Genomic DNA, 15,543 nt, shown 5'->3' with positions numbered 1-15,543 from the left:
CTGACACAGCTACCTTTCTCTTAACGCACCTCAATCATTATTCACCAAAACCATCAGCAGAATGTGTCGCCTTTGTGGTGATGTCACTCCTCTGCTTCACAAATGTCCTTAGTGACGGACCATTTCATTCTGCCATTTTTCCGGAGCGGTTATTGATTGCTCCATCATTTCCCTCATACTTTCCATCCCAAGATTGAAAAAAAAAAACAGAAACAGGCTGATAGGACGACAATCAAATTGCAAAAACTCATCAAAGCACTCGATAGAGTATTTGAATCCACAAGTAGCTACGAGCAACTTTGTCCTGGCTTGCATGAAAGTCGGAAAATGTCAAAAAGAAAAAGATGGTGGCTTTTTCATATCTGTTCTTTTATTTTTAGTTCGTTGGCTCTTCTGTCCATTGTCCTCCTGCCTGGCTCTTGACCTGTGACTGTCTGAACGCACACATTAGACTTTCAGGCGGGGGATTTGTCCTGAGCCTCTGTGAAAGACCCACCCACCCCCATAAATAACTGCTCTAGAAACACATGAATGCAAAACTAAACCACAGCTTAAAGAGGAGCTCCAACTCAGTGCCATACTAATGTAAACGAAGTAATACTAAGACATGTTCTTATGGATTTGTCTTACCTTGAGATATGTAATTGGATTTCAGGATTAACTTCCTCATTCAATGTACTGGTGATTCTTTGCCTGGTCAGTACCTGGGTGGGAGACCTCCAGCGAACAATTAAGCTTGCTGCTGGAAGTGGTGTTAAGAGACTCTTAGGATCTTCCCGAGGTGTCTGTCCAATAGCACTAGTTGCCTTAGAGCTGGCTCAAACATTGCTCAAGAGTCTACCTTTCACAGATGCGCAAAGATGAATGATGGGGGTGCACGCTTCAAGGAGCCTTCCAACTGTAGGGACCGATTAGAGACGATCCGTAGCATGTGTTCATTTCCATATACGCCCCGTGTCTCAACGGTAGGACAGAGTCAAATACTGCCTCGACACGTAACAGCGTTATATTAAACCGCAGGACTTGAGGGCTGTTTTGTTTGAATGTTCAAGGCATTGGTAAGAGCGTAGGTCAAGGGCCATTGGTGCATCTCCTGTAACTGGAGTAAAAATGCTATTCAAAGTGCAGTGACTAAAATCGTCGTCCAGATGTCTCTGTTGTTGATTGCTTTCTGTCTACGAACGTTCTGTTTTCATGTCCGAACGGGGAGACTTTATCATTCCAACTTGAAGCCACCCTTAAGTCCTCTGAGGTGTGTGTGTGTGTGCTTGCACGTATGGCGTAAAAGGTTTCTTAAACGGAGAGCGAACTTGAAAAAAGTTGCCTCCGCTGCCGCCGCCGCCTCGCACTCCCTGTTCGATTGTAGCAAGAAGGCAGCGGCCGTGGCGCTTGCTGTAGTCGTGGCCGAGTGGTTAAGGTGACGGACTTGAAATCCGTTGGGGTCTCCCCGCGCAGGTTCAAATCCTGCCGACTACGGCGTCCTTTGCATTTGGTTGCGTGCGTGCGTGTAAAAGGACCAGCGCCGTTTTGTTTTCGCTGGGACCTTTAACACTCTAAATCGCCTGGACCCACAGCCTGTGAAATCGATTCTTCAGCACCCACGATGGACGCTTTGCCGCTGGACACAGAGAACGATGCTTTTCTGCAACGAGCTTTCCAGCTGAATTTTCTCGGCAGCTCCGTACTGAACCTGTTCTCCATTGCAACATAGCGGAGGCTCGTCACGTCTATAGCAAGGCTGTGTAGGACCGCATACGCCACAGTGACTTGTACACAGACCACATGAAAGGCAAGCAAAATACACTTTTAAAATTCCAAAGACTCACAAGGTCAGAGAAACAGCGATGACCTGAACAGATCTGTTACAGAAGTCTAGGTTGACCTTTTTAGAGCTGTAATTGCATTTTTGTTTAATAGAAGATCAAATCTACTCGCATGTACCAGCACCTTACAGTTTATTGATGTTAATTCTGTTTAAGTAATAAGATTGCTAACGATGTTGGACTTTAGCCGGTGTTTTTTAGAACAAATTGCTTACACTTCTGTAAGGAATACGCAGTACGTGCCTTTGTCAGTCATTGCTCACCATACCTGTAACTTTCTTATCTAACTCACTTCCTCAAATGGTGAAGGTCCACAAACATAAATGAAAAAAAAACCCTTGTTGTAGATGAGGTGCACAAAAAAGCAGCCCCTGATAGTGTATAACACATTTATACTATTGCAGAGACACATGTAACATATATATACTGTATATATGAAACAGAAATAGAAACAGAAACAGGAATCGCTTACTCACCTGGAGAATCTCTGTAGGAATATCTAGCATTTATCAATGGAAATAAAAGCTGCTTTAATACAGTGCATGTTCAAACTCAAACCCTCAGCTGCTGTTCTTGTTTGTTTTGGGACAAATTGCAACTGAGCATCGCATGAGCCGTTACGTACCCTTATCTGTTAGGGAATTTCAAGGGAGGAGTTAGGTCAGAATGGGTAGGCTGCAAAACAACAAGTAAAGATTTATTCCAAGATGAAACGTTGTGGCGGTTTTCTTATCTTTTCAGCATGGACTAAACTTTTACGTGTTCCTTATATGCTATATATGTATATATTAGCACCAATGTCGTTCTTAAAAACTAACATGAAATTGTCAGGGACATTCAGCTATATACAAAGACGAGACAGACAAAGTAATAATTCTGTATTAACGTGGCCTACATACTGACGCAATGATCGAACTAACTGACATGTTCTGATTCAGATCCCCTGCAGTTCATGCCAATTAGAACAATAGCAATGCTGAGTCCTCCCCACCCTACTGAGCACAAATTCAGCTGCTCTCCAGTTCTGTTCTGCATGTTTTTTCATTGCAATTGAGCTCGGAGCTGGAGATGATCTCCATACAGTTCTGTGTTCACCAGCCCGCACTTGCGTGCTAATTTACGGGTTGTGGCAAATGCTTTTCTATAGTTCATATACATGACGGCAACCTGTTACCGAGGAACCTGAGAGGTTTAAAAGCCTCACGAGCCAGGCAGGACTCGAACCTCCAATCTTCTGATCCGAAGTCAGACGCGTTATCCATTACGCCACTGGCCCATAGAACATGCGCTTGCACTCCACCACAGAGAGCTCTACACTGCTACTAGTAGTACACTTCCCCATCTAAATTTTCACAGCAAGAAACTTGTGTTTCCTACTATTTTTATCAGGTTTAAAATATCATCTCCTTAAAACAGAAAAAGTGTTGATGTGTCGTGCTGAAATTCCGATTGATTTTGAATTCAAAGAAAAAAGGTTTTCTTCCAAAACACCATGAAATTGTCACATCTTGCAGACAATAGGTGTATTCCATGTTGAAAAGAGAAGAAAGAAAACCATGGAGCCTTTTACAGGTGTGAGGCTTCTTCAGGTGTGAGAAGACCTCACAGTCGAAACGCTGTGTTTCCGTTCTTCTCTTTTCAGCATGCAATAAACCTAGTACTTGTTCCTTTGCAGCAGAGGCATGCTGACGTAGCTACCCAGCTGAACATCTTGCAGACTCTACAGTACTTCTCTCCTGTAGAAGTAAAGCAGGGCTTGCTGGGTGAGCTTTTGCTCCGGTAAATTAGGTCACGTGTCATGTTAAATCACTTCTTCTAAACACAACATTTGCTGGTGCTAGCTTTCCCCATGAAAAGAGACATTTCCCTTACAGTACATGACATATCGTTTTTATTCTATCAATAAGTATAGAAATTAAACAAAAGAAAAAATGGTGTCGCCAAAGAATGCACAGCTCTGTCGCCTTGGGGAGGTGTCAAGGGCATTGAGCTCCTTGGACATGAAAAGTGCCCGATAAATGCCATTTCTCATCATTTCTCTTGGCGTCAGTTCTGCTATTAAATGGGACGGAGGCAACGGGTTCAGAGAGCAGGTTAAGTGCACACCGAACGCAGATGTGTCCAAGTGTCTGTAAAAGCGCGGTGTTCCGCTGGCGCTGTTCCCTAGTGGCTTAAAGTGCCCGCCTAGTAAGCAGGCGATCCTGGGTCTGAATACCAGCGGTGCCTCTCTCCGTGTCTTGTTGTGCCGAATGTCTCATTTCAGACAAACATGTACAGCTTGGTTCAGTTTAATGCAAGAATTCATTTCCTTTCTGGAATAACTTGTTTTTGAAGAAATCCATACAGCTTGTGAAAGATGAAATCCATTTCTTGGTTGTCAGTGGAAAAAGATTGCCGGCTGCAAGAAGCGCAAGTGATTGTTTTCTTTGACCATAAACCTGCAAATGTAGGGAGCACAAGCGGCCGTCAGTCTCTGTGGCGCAATCGGTTAGCGCGTTCGGCTGTTAACCGAAAGGTTGGTGGTTCAAGCCCACCCAGGGACGCATGTCTCCGTTTTTCCAATGTAAACATCATCACCGCTAAAGAAGATGGCGCAGAAGGCTCCACAGTCGAAACGTTGTGCTTCTTTTCTTCTCTTTTCAGCATGGAGTAAACCTTTGCTTGATCCTTTGCAGCCTACGCATGCTGACACAGCTACCTTTCTCTTAACGCACCTCAATCATTATTCACCAAAACCATCAGCAGAATGTGTCGCCTTTGTGGTGATGTCACTCCTCTGCTTCACAAATGTCCTTAGTGACGGACCATTTCATTCTGCCATTTTTCCGGAGCGGTTATTGATTGCTCCATCATTTCCCTCATACTTTCCATCCCAAGATTGAAAAAAAAAAACAGAAACAGGCTGATAGGACGACAATCAAATTGCAAAAACTCATCAAAGCACTCGATAGAGTATTTGAATCCACAAGTAGCTACGAGCAACTTTGTCCTGGCTTGCATGAAAGTCGGAAAATGTCAAAAAGAAAAAGATGGTGGCTTTTTCATATCTGTTCTTTTATTTTTAGTTCGTTGGCTCTTCTGTCCATTGTCCTCCTGCCTGGCTCTTGACCTGTGACTGTCTGAACGCACACATTAGACTTTCAGGCGGGGGATTTGTCCTGAGCCTCTGTGAAAGACCCACCCACCCCCATAAATAACTGCTCTAGAAACACATGAATGCAAAACTAAACCACAGCTTAAAGAGGAGCTCCAACTCAGTGCCATACTAATGTAAACGAAGTAATACTAAGACATGTTCTTATGGATTTGTCTTACCTTGAGATATGTAATTGGATTTCAGGATTAACTTCCTCATTCAATGTACTGGTGATTCTTTGCCTGGTCAGTACCTGGGTGGGAGACCTCCAGCGAACAATTAAGCTTGCTGCTGGAAGTGGTGTTAAGAGACTCTTAGGATCTTCCCGAGGTGTCTGTCCAATAGCACTAGTTGCCTTAGAGCTGGCTCAAACATTGCTCAAGAGTCTACCTTTCACAGATGCGCAAAGATGAATGATGGGGGTGCACGCTTCAAGGAGCCTTCCAACTGTAGGGACCGATTAGAGACGATCCGTAGCATGTGTTCGTTTCCATATACGCCCCGTGTCTCAACGGTAGGACAGAGTCAAATACTGCCTCGACACGTAACAGCGTTATATTAAACCGCAGGACTTGAGGGCTGTTTTGTTTGAATGTTCAAGGCATTGGTAAGAGCGTAGGTCAAGGGCCATTGGTGCATCTCCTGTAACTGGAGTAAAAATGCTATTCAAAGTGCAGTGACTAAAATCGTCGTCCAGATGTCTCTGTTGTTGATTGCTTTCTGTCTACGAACGTTCTGTTTTCATGTCCGAACGGGGAGACTTTATCATTCCAACTTGAAGCCACCCTTAAGTCCTCTGAGGTGTGTGTGTGTGTGCTTGCACGTATGGCGTAAAAGGTTTCTTAAACGGAGAGCGAACTTGAAAAAAGTTGCCTCCGCTGCCGCCGCCGCCTCGCACTCCCTGTTCGATTGTAGCAAGAAGGCAGCGGCCACGCCGCTTGCTGTAGTCGTGGCCGAGTGGTTAAGGTGACGGACTTGAAATCCGTTGGGGTCTCCCCGCGCAGGTTCAAATCCTGCCGACTACGGCGTCCTTTGCATTTGGTTGCGTGTGTGCGTGTAAAAGGACCAGCGCCGTTTCGTTTTCGCTGGGACCTTTAACACTCTAAATCGCCTGGACCCACAGCCTGTGAAATCGATTCTTCAGCACCCACGATGGACGCTTTGCCGCTGGACACAGAGAACGATGCTTTTCTGCAACGAGCTTTCCAGCTGAATTTTCTCGGCAGCTCCGTACTGAACCTGTTCTCCATTGCAACATAGCGGAGGCTCGTCACGTCTATAGCAAGGCTGTGTAGGACCGCATACGCCACAGTGACTTGTACACAGACCACATGAAAGGCAAGCAAAATACACTTTTAAAATTCCAAAGACTCACAAGGTCAGAGAAACAGCGATGACCTGAACAGATCTGTTACAGAAGTCTAGGTTGACCTTTTTAGAGCTGTAATTGCATTTTTGTTTAATAGAAGATCAAATCTACTCGCATGTACCAGCACCTTACAGTTTATTGATGTTAATTCTGTTTAAGTAATAAGATTGCTAACGATGTTGGACTTTAGCCGGTGTTTTTTAGAACAAATTGCTTACACTTCTGTAAGGAATACGCAGTACGTGCCTTTGTCAGTCATTGCTCACCATACCTGTAACTTTCTTATCTAACTCACTTCCTCAAATGGTGAAGGTCCACAAACATAAATGAAAAAAAAACCCTTGTTGTAGATGAGGTGCACAAAAAAGCAGCCCCTGATAGTGTATAACACATTTATACTATTGCAGAGACACATGTAACATATATATACTGTATATATGAAACAGAAATAGAAACAGAAACAGGAATCGCTTACTCACCTGGAGAATCTCTGTAGGAATATCTAGCATTTATCAATGGAAATAAAAGCTGCTTTAATACAGTGCATGTTCAAACTCAAACCCTCAGCTGCTGTTCTTGTTTGTTTTGGGACAAATTGCAACTGAGCATCGCATGAGCCGTTACGTACCCTTATCTGTTAGGGAATTTCAAGGGAGGAGTTAGGTCAGAATGGGTAGGCTGCAAAACAACAAGTAAAGATTTATTCCAAGATGAAACGTTGTGGCGGTTTTCTTATCTTTTCAGCATGGACTAAACTTTTACGTGTTCCTTATATGCTATATATGTATATATTAGCACCAATGTCGTTCTTAAAAACTAACATGAAATTGTCAGGGACATTCAGCTATATACAAAGACGAGACAGACAAAGTAATAATTCTGTATTAACGTGGCCTACATACTGACGCAATGATCGAACTAACTGACATGTTCTGATTCAGATCCCCTGCAGTTCATGCCAATTAGAACAATAGCAATGCTGAGTCCTCCCCACCCTACTGAGCACAAATTCAGCTGCTCTCCAGTTCTGTTCTGCATGTTTTTTCATTGCAATTGAGCTCGGAGCTGGAGATGATCTCCATACAGTTCTGTGTTCACCAGCCCGCACTTGCGTGCTAATTTACGGGTTGTGGCAAATGCTTTTCTATAGTTCATATACATGACGGCAACCTGTTACCGAGGAACCTGAGAGGTTTAAAAGCCTCACGAGCCAGGCAGGACTCGAACCTCCAATCTTCTGATCCGAAGTCAGACGCGTTATCCATTACGCCACTGGCCCTTAGAACATGCGCTTGCACTCCACCACAGAGAGCTCTACACTGCTACTAGTAGTACACTTCCCCATCTAAATTTTCACAGCAAGAAACTTGTGTTTCCTACTATTTTTATCAGGTTTAAAATATCATCTCCTTAAAACAGAAAAAGTGTTGATGTGTCGTGCTGAAATTCCGATTGATTTTGAATTCAAAGAAAAAAGGTTTTCTTCCAAAACACCATGAAATTGTCACATCTTGCAGACAATAGGTGTATTCCATGTTGAAAAGAGAAGAAAGAAAACCATGGAGCCTTTTACAGGTGTGAGGCTTCTTCAGGTGTGAGAAGACCTCACAGTCGAAACGCTGTGTTTCCGTTCTTCTCTTTTCAGCATGCAATAAACCTAGTACTTGTTCCTTTGCAGCCGAGGCATGCTGACGTAGCTACCCAGCTGAACATCTTGCAGACTCTACAGTACTTCTCTCCTGTAGAAGTAAAGCAGGGCTTGCTGGGTGAGCTTTTGCTCCGGTAAATTAGGTCACGTGTCATGTTAAATCACTTCTTCTAAACACAACATTTGCTGGTGCTAGCTTTCCCCATGAAAAGAGACATTTCCCTTACAGTACATGACATATCGTTTTTATTCTATCAATAAGTATAGAAATTAAACAAAAGAAAAAATGGTGTCGCCAAAGAATGCACAGCTCTGTCGCCTTGGGGAGGTGTCAAGGGCATTGAGCTCCTTGGACATGAAACGTGCCCGATAAATGCCATTTCTCATCATTTCTCTTGGCGTCAGTTCTGCTATTAAATGGGACGGAGGCAACGGGTTCAGAGAGCAGGTTAAGTGCACACCGAACGCAGATGTGTCCAAGTGTCTGTAAAAGCGCGGTGTTCCGCTGGCGCTGTTCCCTAGTGGCTTAAAGTGCCCGCCTAGTAAGCAGGCGATCCTGGGTCTGAATACCAGCGGTGCCTCTCTCCGTGTCTTGTTGTGCCGAATGTCTCATTTCAGACAAACATGTACAGCTTGGTTCAGTTTAATGCAAGAATTCATTTCCTTTCTGGAATAACTTGTTTTTGAAGAAATCCATACAGCTTGTGAAAGATGAAATCCATTTCTTGGTTGTCAGTGGAAAAAGATTGCCGGCTGCAAGAAGCGCAAGTGATTGTTTTCTTTGACCATAAACCTGCAAATGTAGGGAGCACAAGCGGCCGTCAGTCTCTGTGGCGCAATCGGTTAGCGCGTTCGGCTGTTAACCGAAAGGTTGGTGGTTCAAGCCCACCCAGGGACGCATGTCTCCGTTTTTCCAATGTAAACATCATCACCGCTAAAGAAGATGGCGCAGAAGGCTCCACAGTCGAAACGTTGTGCTTCTTTTCTTCTCTTTTCAGCATGGAGTAAACCTTTGCTTGATCCTTTGCAGCCTACGCATGCTGACACAGCTACCTTTCTCTTAACGCACCTCAATCATTATTCACCAAAACCATCAGCAGAATGTGTCGCCTTTGTGGTGATGTCACTCCTCTGCTTCACAAATGTCCTTAGTGACGGACCATTTCATTCTGCCATTTTTCCGGAGCGGTTATTGATTGCTCCATCATTTCCCTCATACTTTCCATCCCAAGATTGAAAAAAAAAAACAGAAACAGGCTGATAGGACGACAATCAAATTGCAAAAACTCATCAAAGCACTCGATAGAGTATTTGAATCCACAAGTAGCTACGAGCAACTTTGTCCTGGCTTGCATGAAAGTCGGAAAATGTCAAAAAGAAAAAGATGGTGGCTTTTTCATATCTGTTCTTTTATTTTTAGTTCGTTGGCTCTTCTGTCCATTGTCCTCCTGCCTGGCTCTTGACCTGTGACTGTCTGAACGCACACATTAGACTTTCAGGCGGGGGATTTGTCCTGAGCCTCTGTGAAAGACCCACCCACCCCCATAAATAACTGCTCTAGAAACACATGAATGCAAAACTAAACCACAGCTTAAAGAGGAGCTCCAACTCAGTGCCATACTAATGTAAACGAAGTAATACTAAGACATGTTCTTATGGATTTGTCTTACCTTGAGATATGTAATTGGATTTCAGGATTAACTTCCTCATTCAATGTACTGGTGATTCTTTGCCTGGTCAGTACCTGGGTGGGAGACCTCCAGCGAACAATTAAGCTTGCTGCTGGAAGTGGTGTTAAGAGACTCTTAGGATCTTCCCGAGGTGTCTGTCCAATAGCACTAGTTGCCTTAGAGCTGGCTCAAACATTGCTCAAGAGTCTACCTTTCACAGATGCGCAAAGATGAATGATGGGGGTGCACGCTTCAAGGAGCCTTCCAACTGTAGGGACCGATTAGAGACGATCCGTAGCATGTGTTCATTTCCATATACGCCCCGTGTCTCAACGGTAGGACAGAGTCAAATACTGCCTCGACACGTAACAGCGTTATATTAAACCGCAGGACTTGAGGGCTGTTTTGTTTGAATGTTCAAGGCATTGGTAAGAGCGTAGGTCAAGGGCCATTGGTGCATCTCCTGTAACTGGAGTAAAAATGCTATTCAAAGTGCAGTGACTAAAATCGTCGTCCAGATGTCTCTGTTGTTGATTGCTTTCTGTCTACGAACGTTCTGTTTTCATGTCCGAACGGGGAGACTTTATCATTCCAACTTGAAGCCACCCTTAAGTCCTCTGAGGTGTGTGTGTGTGTGCTTGCACGTATGGCGTAAAAGGTTTCTTAAACGGAGAGCGAACTTGAAAAAAGTTGCCTCCGCTGCCGCCGCCGCCTCGCACTCCCTGTTCGATTGTAGCAAGAAGGCAGCGGCCGCGGCACTTGCTGTAGTCGTGGCCGAGTGGTTAAGGTGACGGACTTGAAATCCGTTGGGGTCTCCCCGCGCAGGTTCAAATCCTGCCGACTACGGCGTCCTTTGCATTTGGTTGCGTGCGTGCGTGTAAAAGGACCAGCGCCGTTTCGTTTTCGCTGGGACCTTTAACACTCTAAATCGCCTGGACCCACAGCCTGTGAAATCGATTCTTCAGCACCCACGATGGACGCTTTGCCGCTGGACACAGAGAACGATGCTTTTCTGCAACGAGCTTTCCAGCTGAATTTTCTCGGCAGCTCCGTACTGAACCTGTTCTCCATTGCAACATAGCGGAGGCTCGTCACGTCTATAGCAAGGCTGTGTAGGACCGCATACGCCACAGTGACTTGTACACAGACCACATGAAAGGCAAGCAAAATACACTTTTAAAATTCCAAAGACTCACAAGGTCAGAGAAACAGCGATGACCTGAACAGATCTGTTACAGAAGTCTAGGTTGACCTTTTTAGAGCTGTAATTGCATTTTTGTTTAATAGAAGATCAAATCTACTCGCATGTACCAGCACCTTACAGTTTATTGATGTTAATTCTGTTTAAGTAATAAGATTGCTAACGATGTTGGACTTTAGCCGGTGTTTTTTAGAACAAATTGCTTACACTTCTGTAAGGAATACGCAGTACGTGCCTTTGTCAGTCATTGCTCACCATACCTGTAACTTTCTTATCTAACTCACTTCCTCAAATGGTGAAGGTCCACAAACATAAATGAAAAAAAAACCCTTGTTGTAGATGAGGTGCACAAAAAAGCAGCCCCTGATAGTGTATAACACATTTATACTATTGCAGAGACACATGTAACATATATATACTGTATATATGAAACAGAAATAGAAACAGAAACAGGAATCGCTTACTCACCTGGAGAATCTCTGTAGGAATATCTAGCATTTATCAATGGAAATAAAAGCTGCTTTAATACAGTGCATGTTCAAACTCAAACCCTCAGCTGCTGTTCTTGTTTGTTTTGGGACAAATTGCAACTGAGCATCGCATGAGCCGTTACGTACCCTTATCTGTTAGGGAATTTCAAGGGAGGAGTTAGGTCAGAATGGGTAGGCTGCAAAACAACAAGTAAAGATTTATTCCAAGATGAAACGTTGTGGCGGTTTTCTTATCTTTTCAGCATGGACTAAACTTTTACGTGTTCCTTATATGCTATATATGTATATATTAGCACCAATGTCGTTCTTAAAAACTAACATGAAATTGTCAGGGACATTCAGCTATATACAAAGACGAGACAGACAAAGTAATAATTCTGTATTAACGTGGCCTACATACTGACGCAATGATCGAACTAACTGACATGTTCTGATTCAGATCCCCTGCAGTTCATGCCAATTAGAACAATAGCAATGCTGAGTCCTCCCCACCCTACTGAGCACAAATTCAGCTGCTCTCCAGTTCTGTTCTGCATGTTTTTTCATTGCAATTGAGCTCGGAGCTGGAGATGATCTCCATACAGTTCTGTGTTCACCAGCCCGCACTTGCGTGCTAATTTACGGGTTGTGGCAAATGCTTTTCTATAGTTCATATACATGACGGCAACCTGTTACCGAGGAACCTGAGAGGTTTAAAAGCCTCACGAGCCAGGCAGGACTCGAACCTCCAATCTTCTGATCCGAAGTCAGACGCGTTATCCATTACGCCACTGGCCCTTAGAACATGCGCTTGCACTCCACCACAGAGAGCTCTACACTGCTACTAGTAGTAAACTTCCCCATCTAAATTTTCACAGCAAGAAACTTGTGTTTCCTACTATTTTTATCAGGTTTAAAATATCATCTCCTTAAAACAGAAAAAGTGTTGATGTGTCGTGCTGAAATTCCGATTGATTTTGAATTCAAAGAAAAAAGGTTTTCTTCCAAAACACCATGAAATTGTCACATCTTGCAGACAATAGGTGTATTCCATGTTGAAAAGAGAAGAAAGAAAACCATGGAGCCTTTTACAGGTGTGAGGCTTCTTCAGGTGTGAGAAGACCTCACAGTCGAAACGCTGTGTTTCCGTTCTTCTCTTTTCAGCATGCAATAAACCTAGTACTTGTTCCTTTGCAGCCGAGGCATGCTGACGTAGCTACCCAGCTGAACATCTTGCAGACTCTACAGTACTTCTCTCCTGTAGAAGTAAAGCAGGGCTTGCTGGGTGAGCTTTTGCTCCGGTAAATTAGGTCACGTGTCATGTTAAATCACTTCTTCTAAACACAACATTTGCTGGTGCTAGCTTTCCCCATGAAAAGAGACATTTCCCTTACAGTACATGACATATCGTTTTTATTCTATCAATAAGTATAGAAATTAAACAAAAGAAAAAATGGTGTCGCCAAAGAATGCACAGCTCTGTCGCCTTGGGGAGGTGTCAAGGGCATTGAGCTCCTTGGACATGAAAAGTGCCCGATAAATGCCATTTCTCATCATTTCTCTTGGCGTCAGTTCTGCTATTAAATGGGACGGAGGCAACGGGCTCAGAGAGCAGGTTAAGTGCACACCGAACGCAGATGTGTCCAAGTGTCTGTAAAAGCGCGGTGCTCCGCTGGCGCTGTTCCCTAGTGGCTTAAAGTGCCCGCCTAGTAAGCAGGCGATCCTGGGTCTGAATACCAGCGGTGCCTCTCTCCGTGTCTTGTTGTGCCGAATGTATCATTTCAGACAAACATGTACAGCTTGGTTCAGTTTAATGCAAGAATTCATTTCCTTTCTGGAATAACTTGTTTTTGAAGAAATCCATACAGCTTGTGAAAGATGAAATCCATTTCTTGGTTGTCAGTGGAAAAAGATTGCCGGCTGCAAGAAGCGCAAGTGATTGTTTTCTTTGACCATAAACCTGCAAATGTAGGGTGCACAAAAGACTGTCAGACTCTGTGGTGCTGAAAAGTTGGTGGTTCAAGCCCCTCCAGTATGCGTGTCTCAGTTTTTCCAATGTAAACATCATCACCATCGCTAAAGAAGATGGTGCAGAAGGCTCCACAGTCGAAACGTTGTGCTTCTTTTCTTCTCTTTTCAGCATGGAGTAAACCTTTGCTTTATCCTTTGCAGCCTAAGCATGCTGACGCAGCTACCTTTCTCTTAACACGCCTCAATCATTATTCACCAAAACGATCAGCAGAATAAGTCGCCTTTGTGGTGATGTCACTCCTCTGCTTCACAAATGTCCTTAGTGACGGACCATTTCTTTCTGCCATTTTTCCGGAGCGGTTATTGATTGCTCCATCATTTCCCTCATACTTTCCATCCCTAGATTGAAAAAAAAAAACAGAAACAGGCTGACAGGACGACAATCAAATTGCAAAAACTCATCAAAGCACTCGATAGAGTATTTGAATCCACAAGTAGCTACGAGCAACTTTGTCCTGGCTTGCATGAAAGTCGGAAAATGTCAAAAAGAAAAAGATGGTGGCTTTTTCATATCTGTTCTTTTATTTTTAGTTCGTTGGCTCATCTGTCCATTGTCCTCCTGCCTGGCTCTTGACCTGTGACTGTCTGAACGCACACAGTAGACTTTCATGCAGGGGATTTGTCCTGAGCCTCTGTGAAGGACCCACCCACCCCCATAAATAACTGCTCTAGAAACACATGAATGCAAAACTAAACCACAGCTTAAAGAGGAGCTTGTCATGACCGCCAGGCAGTTAAGACCAACTCTTAAGCAATCTAAACAGCACCAGCAGAGGGTGATTATTAACAAACGCCGCCGCACGAGTTAACCCACCTGCACACACTCCACCGTGGGGTACGCAGTGCTATTTTTACCATCTTTACTTGCTTCCCGCTGGTATTGAGTCTACTCCTTGAGAGCTCTACCTGGCGTTTTTTCCATTACCTCGTTTATTCTGGATATTGGACTCCCCTTCTGCCTTTTCGACTTTGGACCTCGCCTCTCACCTCGGACTGTTTGCCACCAGTGTTCTCCCTGGATTACGACTTACCTTACGCCTCTTGACCACAAAACAAAGCAAAGCAGAGCAAAACAAAATGAACAAACGAAAAGCCTCACGTCCCGCACTTGCGTGTAACGCCGTTACGTGCCCAAGCGGTATTGTACTTCATCTTAGCACTGCACCCCGGGGCGTACGGTATATGGGAACGAGCACACGCCACAAATCGTCTCGAATCACTCCCTACAGCTGTAAGGCACCTTGAAGCGTGCACCCCCAACATTTTTCTTTGCGCATCTGTGAAAGGTAAACTCTTGAGCAAACTCTGAACCAGCTCTAAGGAAACTAATCCGATTAGACGTTACTTTGACTCATCCTTTAAGGGAACCTTGTTAATTGGAGAAATCAATGATTTCTAATGAATTCTGTATGCGTTAAAAGTCAGCTATACACAGTATAGCTGCTCATGATGTTTCCCGAGCCGAAACACAGTGCGTTTTTCCAAGCCCTCTGACAAAGCCCGCCCACTGAAAACTGCAGCAGATCGTGTAAAGACGTTCAACTTTGTAACTACTGCACGCACAGGAAGCAGAATAAATTCCTCTTTTCAAACTGTCAAAGGTTTGCTTTGCGAACACTGCAGGACATCGCACAATCTCTTTTGAATGGGGACAAACGATTTCTTATGGGGCACAGTAAGTACAGACGTTTAAAAAGCTCCACTCATGCCGACGATGCAGCATGAAGAAGCGCAACCTAACGTTTGCATTCCTAGCAAATTCCTTTTATTTTTTGATAAATAAAGACAGTCTTGTTTAACAAACAACACACACAACATTTTACATTGTCAATTCAATTCAAATCAATGTATTTCTATATAGCGCCTTTCACAACAAGGTTACGTGCTGTCTCTTTGAGGCAGATGTTTAAATCCTCTGAGTTAAGTGCTGAAGTTATAGTAGTCCTATCAGTATTGTTGCCTCCGATCAACAGATCCTCATTTTTCTCAGAGTTGAGTAACAAAAAGTTTTCACACATCCAAGTATTTCCTTCCTTAATGCATTTAACTAAACTGATAATAGAAGAGTTGTCGTTTGGTGTAAACAAAATGTTTATTTGAGTGTCATCAGCATATGAATGAAAGTTCATATTATTTTTTCATATTATCCTACCTAGCAGCAGCATGTAGAGAGAGAGAGCAATATTGGTCCCAGC

The 15,543-nt window shown here is 43.8% G+C and overlaps 8 non-coding genes across 8 annotated transcripts; 5 read left to right on the top strand and 3 right to left on the bottom strand.

The window, feature by feature from the left end:
• Nucleotides 1–1,394: 1,394 nt before the first annotated feature.
• trnas-uga (transfer RNA serine (anticodon UGA)) lies at nucleotides 1,395–1,476 on the top strand. Its single transcript has one exon. It is a non-coding gene; the product is annotated as a tRNA-Ser (tRNA).
• A 1,550-nt stretch (nucleotides 1,477–3,026) lies between these two features.
• On the bottom strand, nucleotides 3,027–3,099 carry trnar-ucg (transfer RNA arginine (anticodon UCG)). Its single transcript has one exon. It is a non-coding gene; the product is annotated as a tRNA-Arg (tRNA).
• Nucleotides 3,100–4,292: 1,193 nt separating this feature from the next.
• On the top strand, nucleotides 4,293–4,366 carry trnan-guu (transfer RNA asparagine (anticodon GUU)). Its single transcript has one exon. It is a non-coding gene; the product is annotated as a tRNA-Asn (tRNA).
• Nucleotides 4,367–5,902: 1,536 nt separating this feature from the next.
• Nucleotides 5,903–5,984, top strand: trnas-uga (transfer RNA serine (anticodon UGA)). The gene has a single exon. It is a non-coding gene; the product is annotated as a tRNA-Ser (tRNA).
• Nucleotides 5,985–7,534: 1,550 nt separating this feature from the next.
• On the bottom strand, nucleotides 7,535–7,607 carry trnar-ucg (transfer RNA arginine (anticodon UCG)). Its single transcript has one exon. It is a non-coding gene; the product is annotated as a tRNA-Arg (tRNA).
• A 1,193-nt stretch (nucleotides 7,608–8,800) lies between these two features.
• On the top strand, nucleotides 8,801–8,874 carry trnan-guu (transfer RNA asparagine (anticodon GUU)). The gene has a single exon. It is a non-coding gene; the product is annotated as a tRNA-Asn (tRNA).
• Nucleotides 8,875–10,410: 1,536 nt separating this feature from the next.
• On the top strand, nucleotides 10,411–10,492 carry trnas-uga (transfer RNA serine (anticodon UGA)). The gene has a single exon. It is a non-coding gene; the product is annotated as a tRNA-Ser (tRNA).
• Nucleotides 10,493–12,042: 1,550 nt separating this feature from the next.
• trnar-ucg (transfer RNA arginine (anticodon UCG)) lies at nucleotides 12,043–12,115 on the bottom strand. The gene has a single exon. It is a non-coding gene; the product is annotated as a tRNA-Arg (tRNA).
• Between the last annotated feature and the right edge of the window lie 3,428 nt (nucleotides 12,116–15,543).

Source organism: Lepisosteus oculatus, unplaced genomic scaffold (genome assembly GCF_040954835.1).
Source record: "Lepisosteus oculatus isolate fLepOcu1 unplaced genomic scaffold, fLepOcu1.hap2 HAP2_SCAFFOLD_40, whole genome shotgun sequence".
Lineage (NCBI taxonomy): Eukaryota > Metazoa > Chordata > Actinopteri > Semionotiformes > Lepisosteidae > Lepisosteus > Lepisosteus oculatus.
This window is presented reverse-complemented; position numbering and strand designations above follow the sequence as displayed.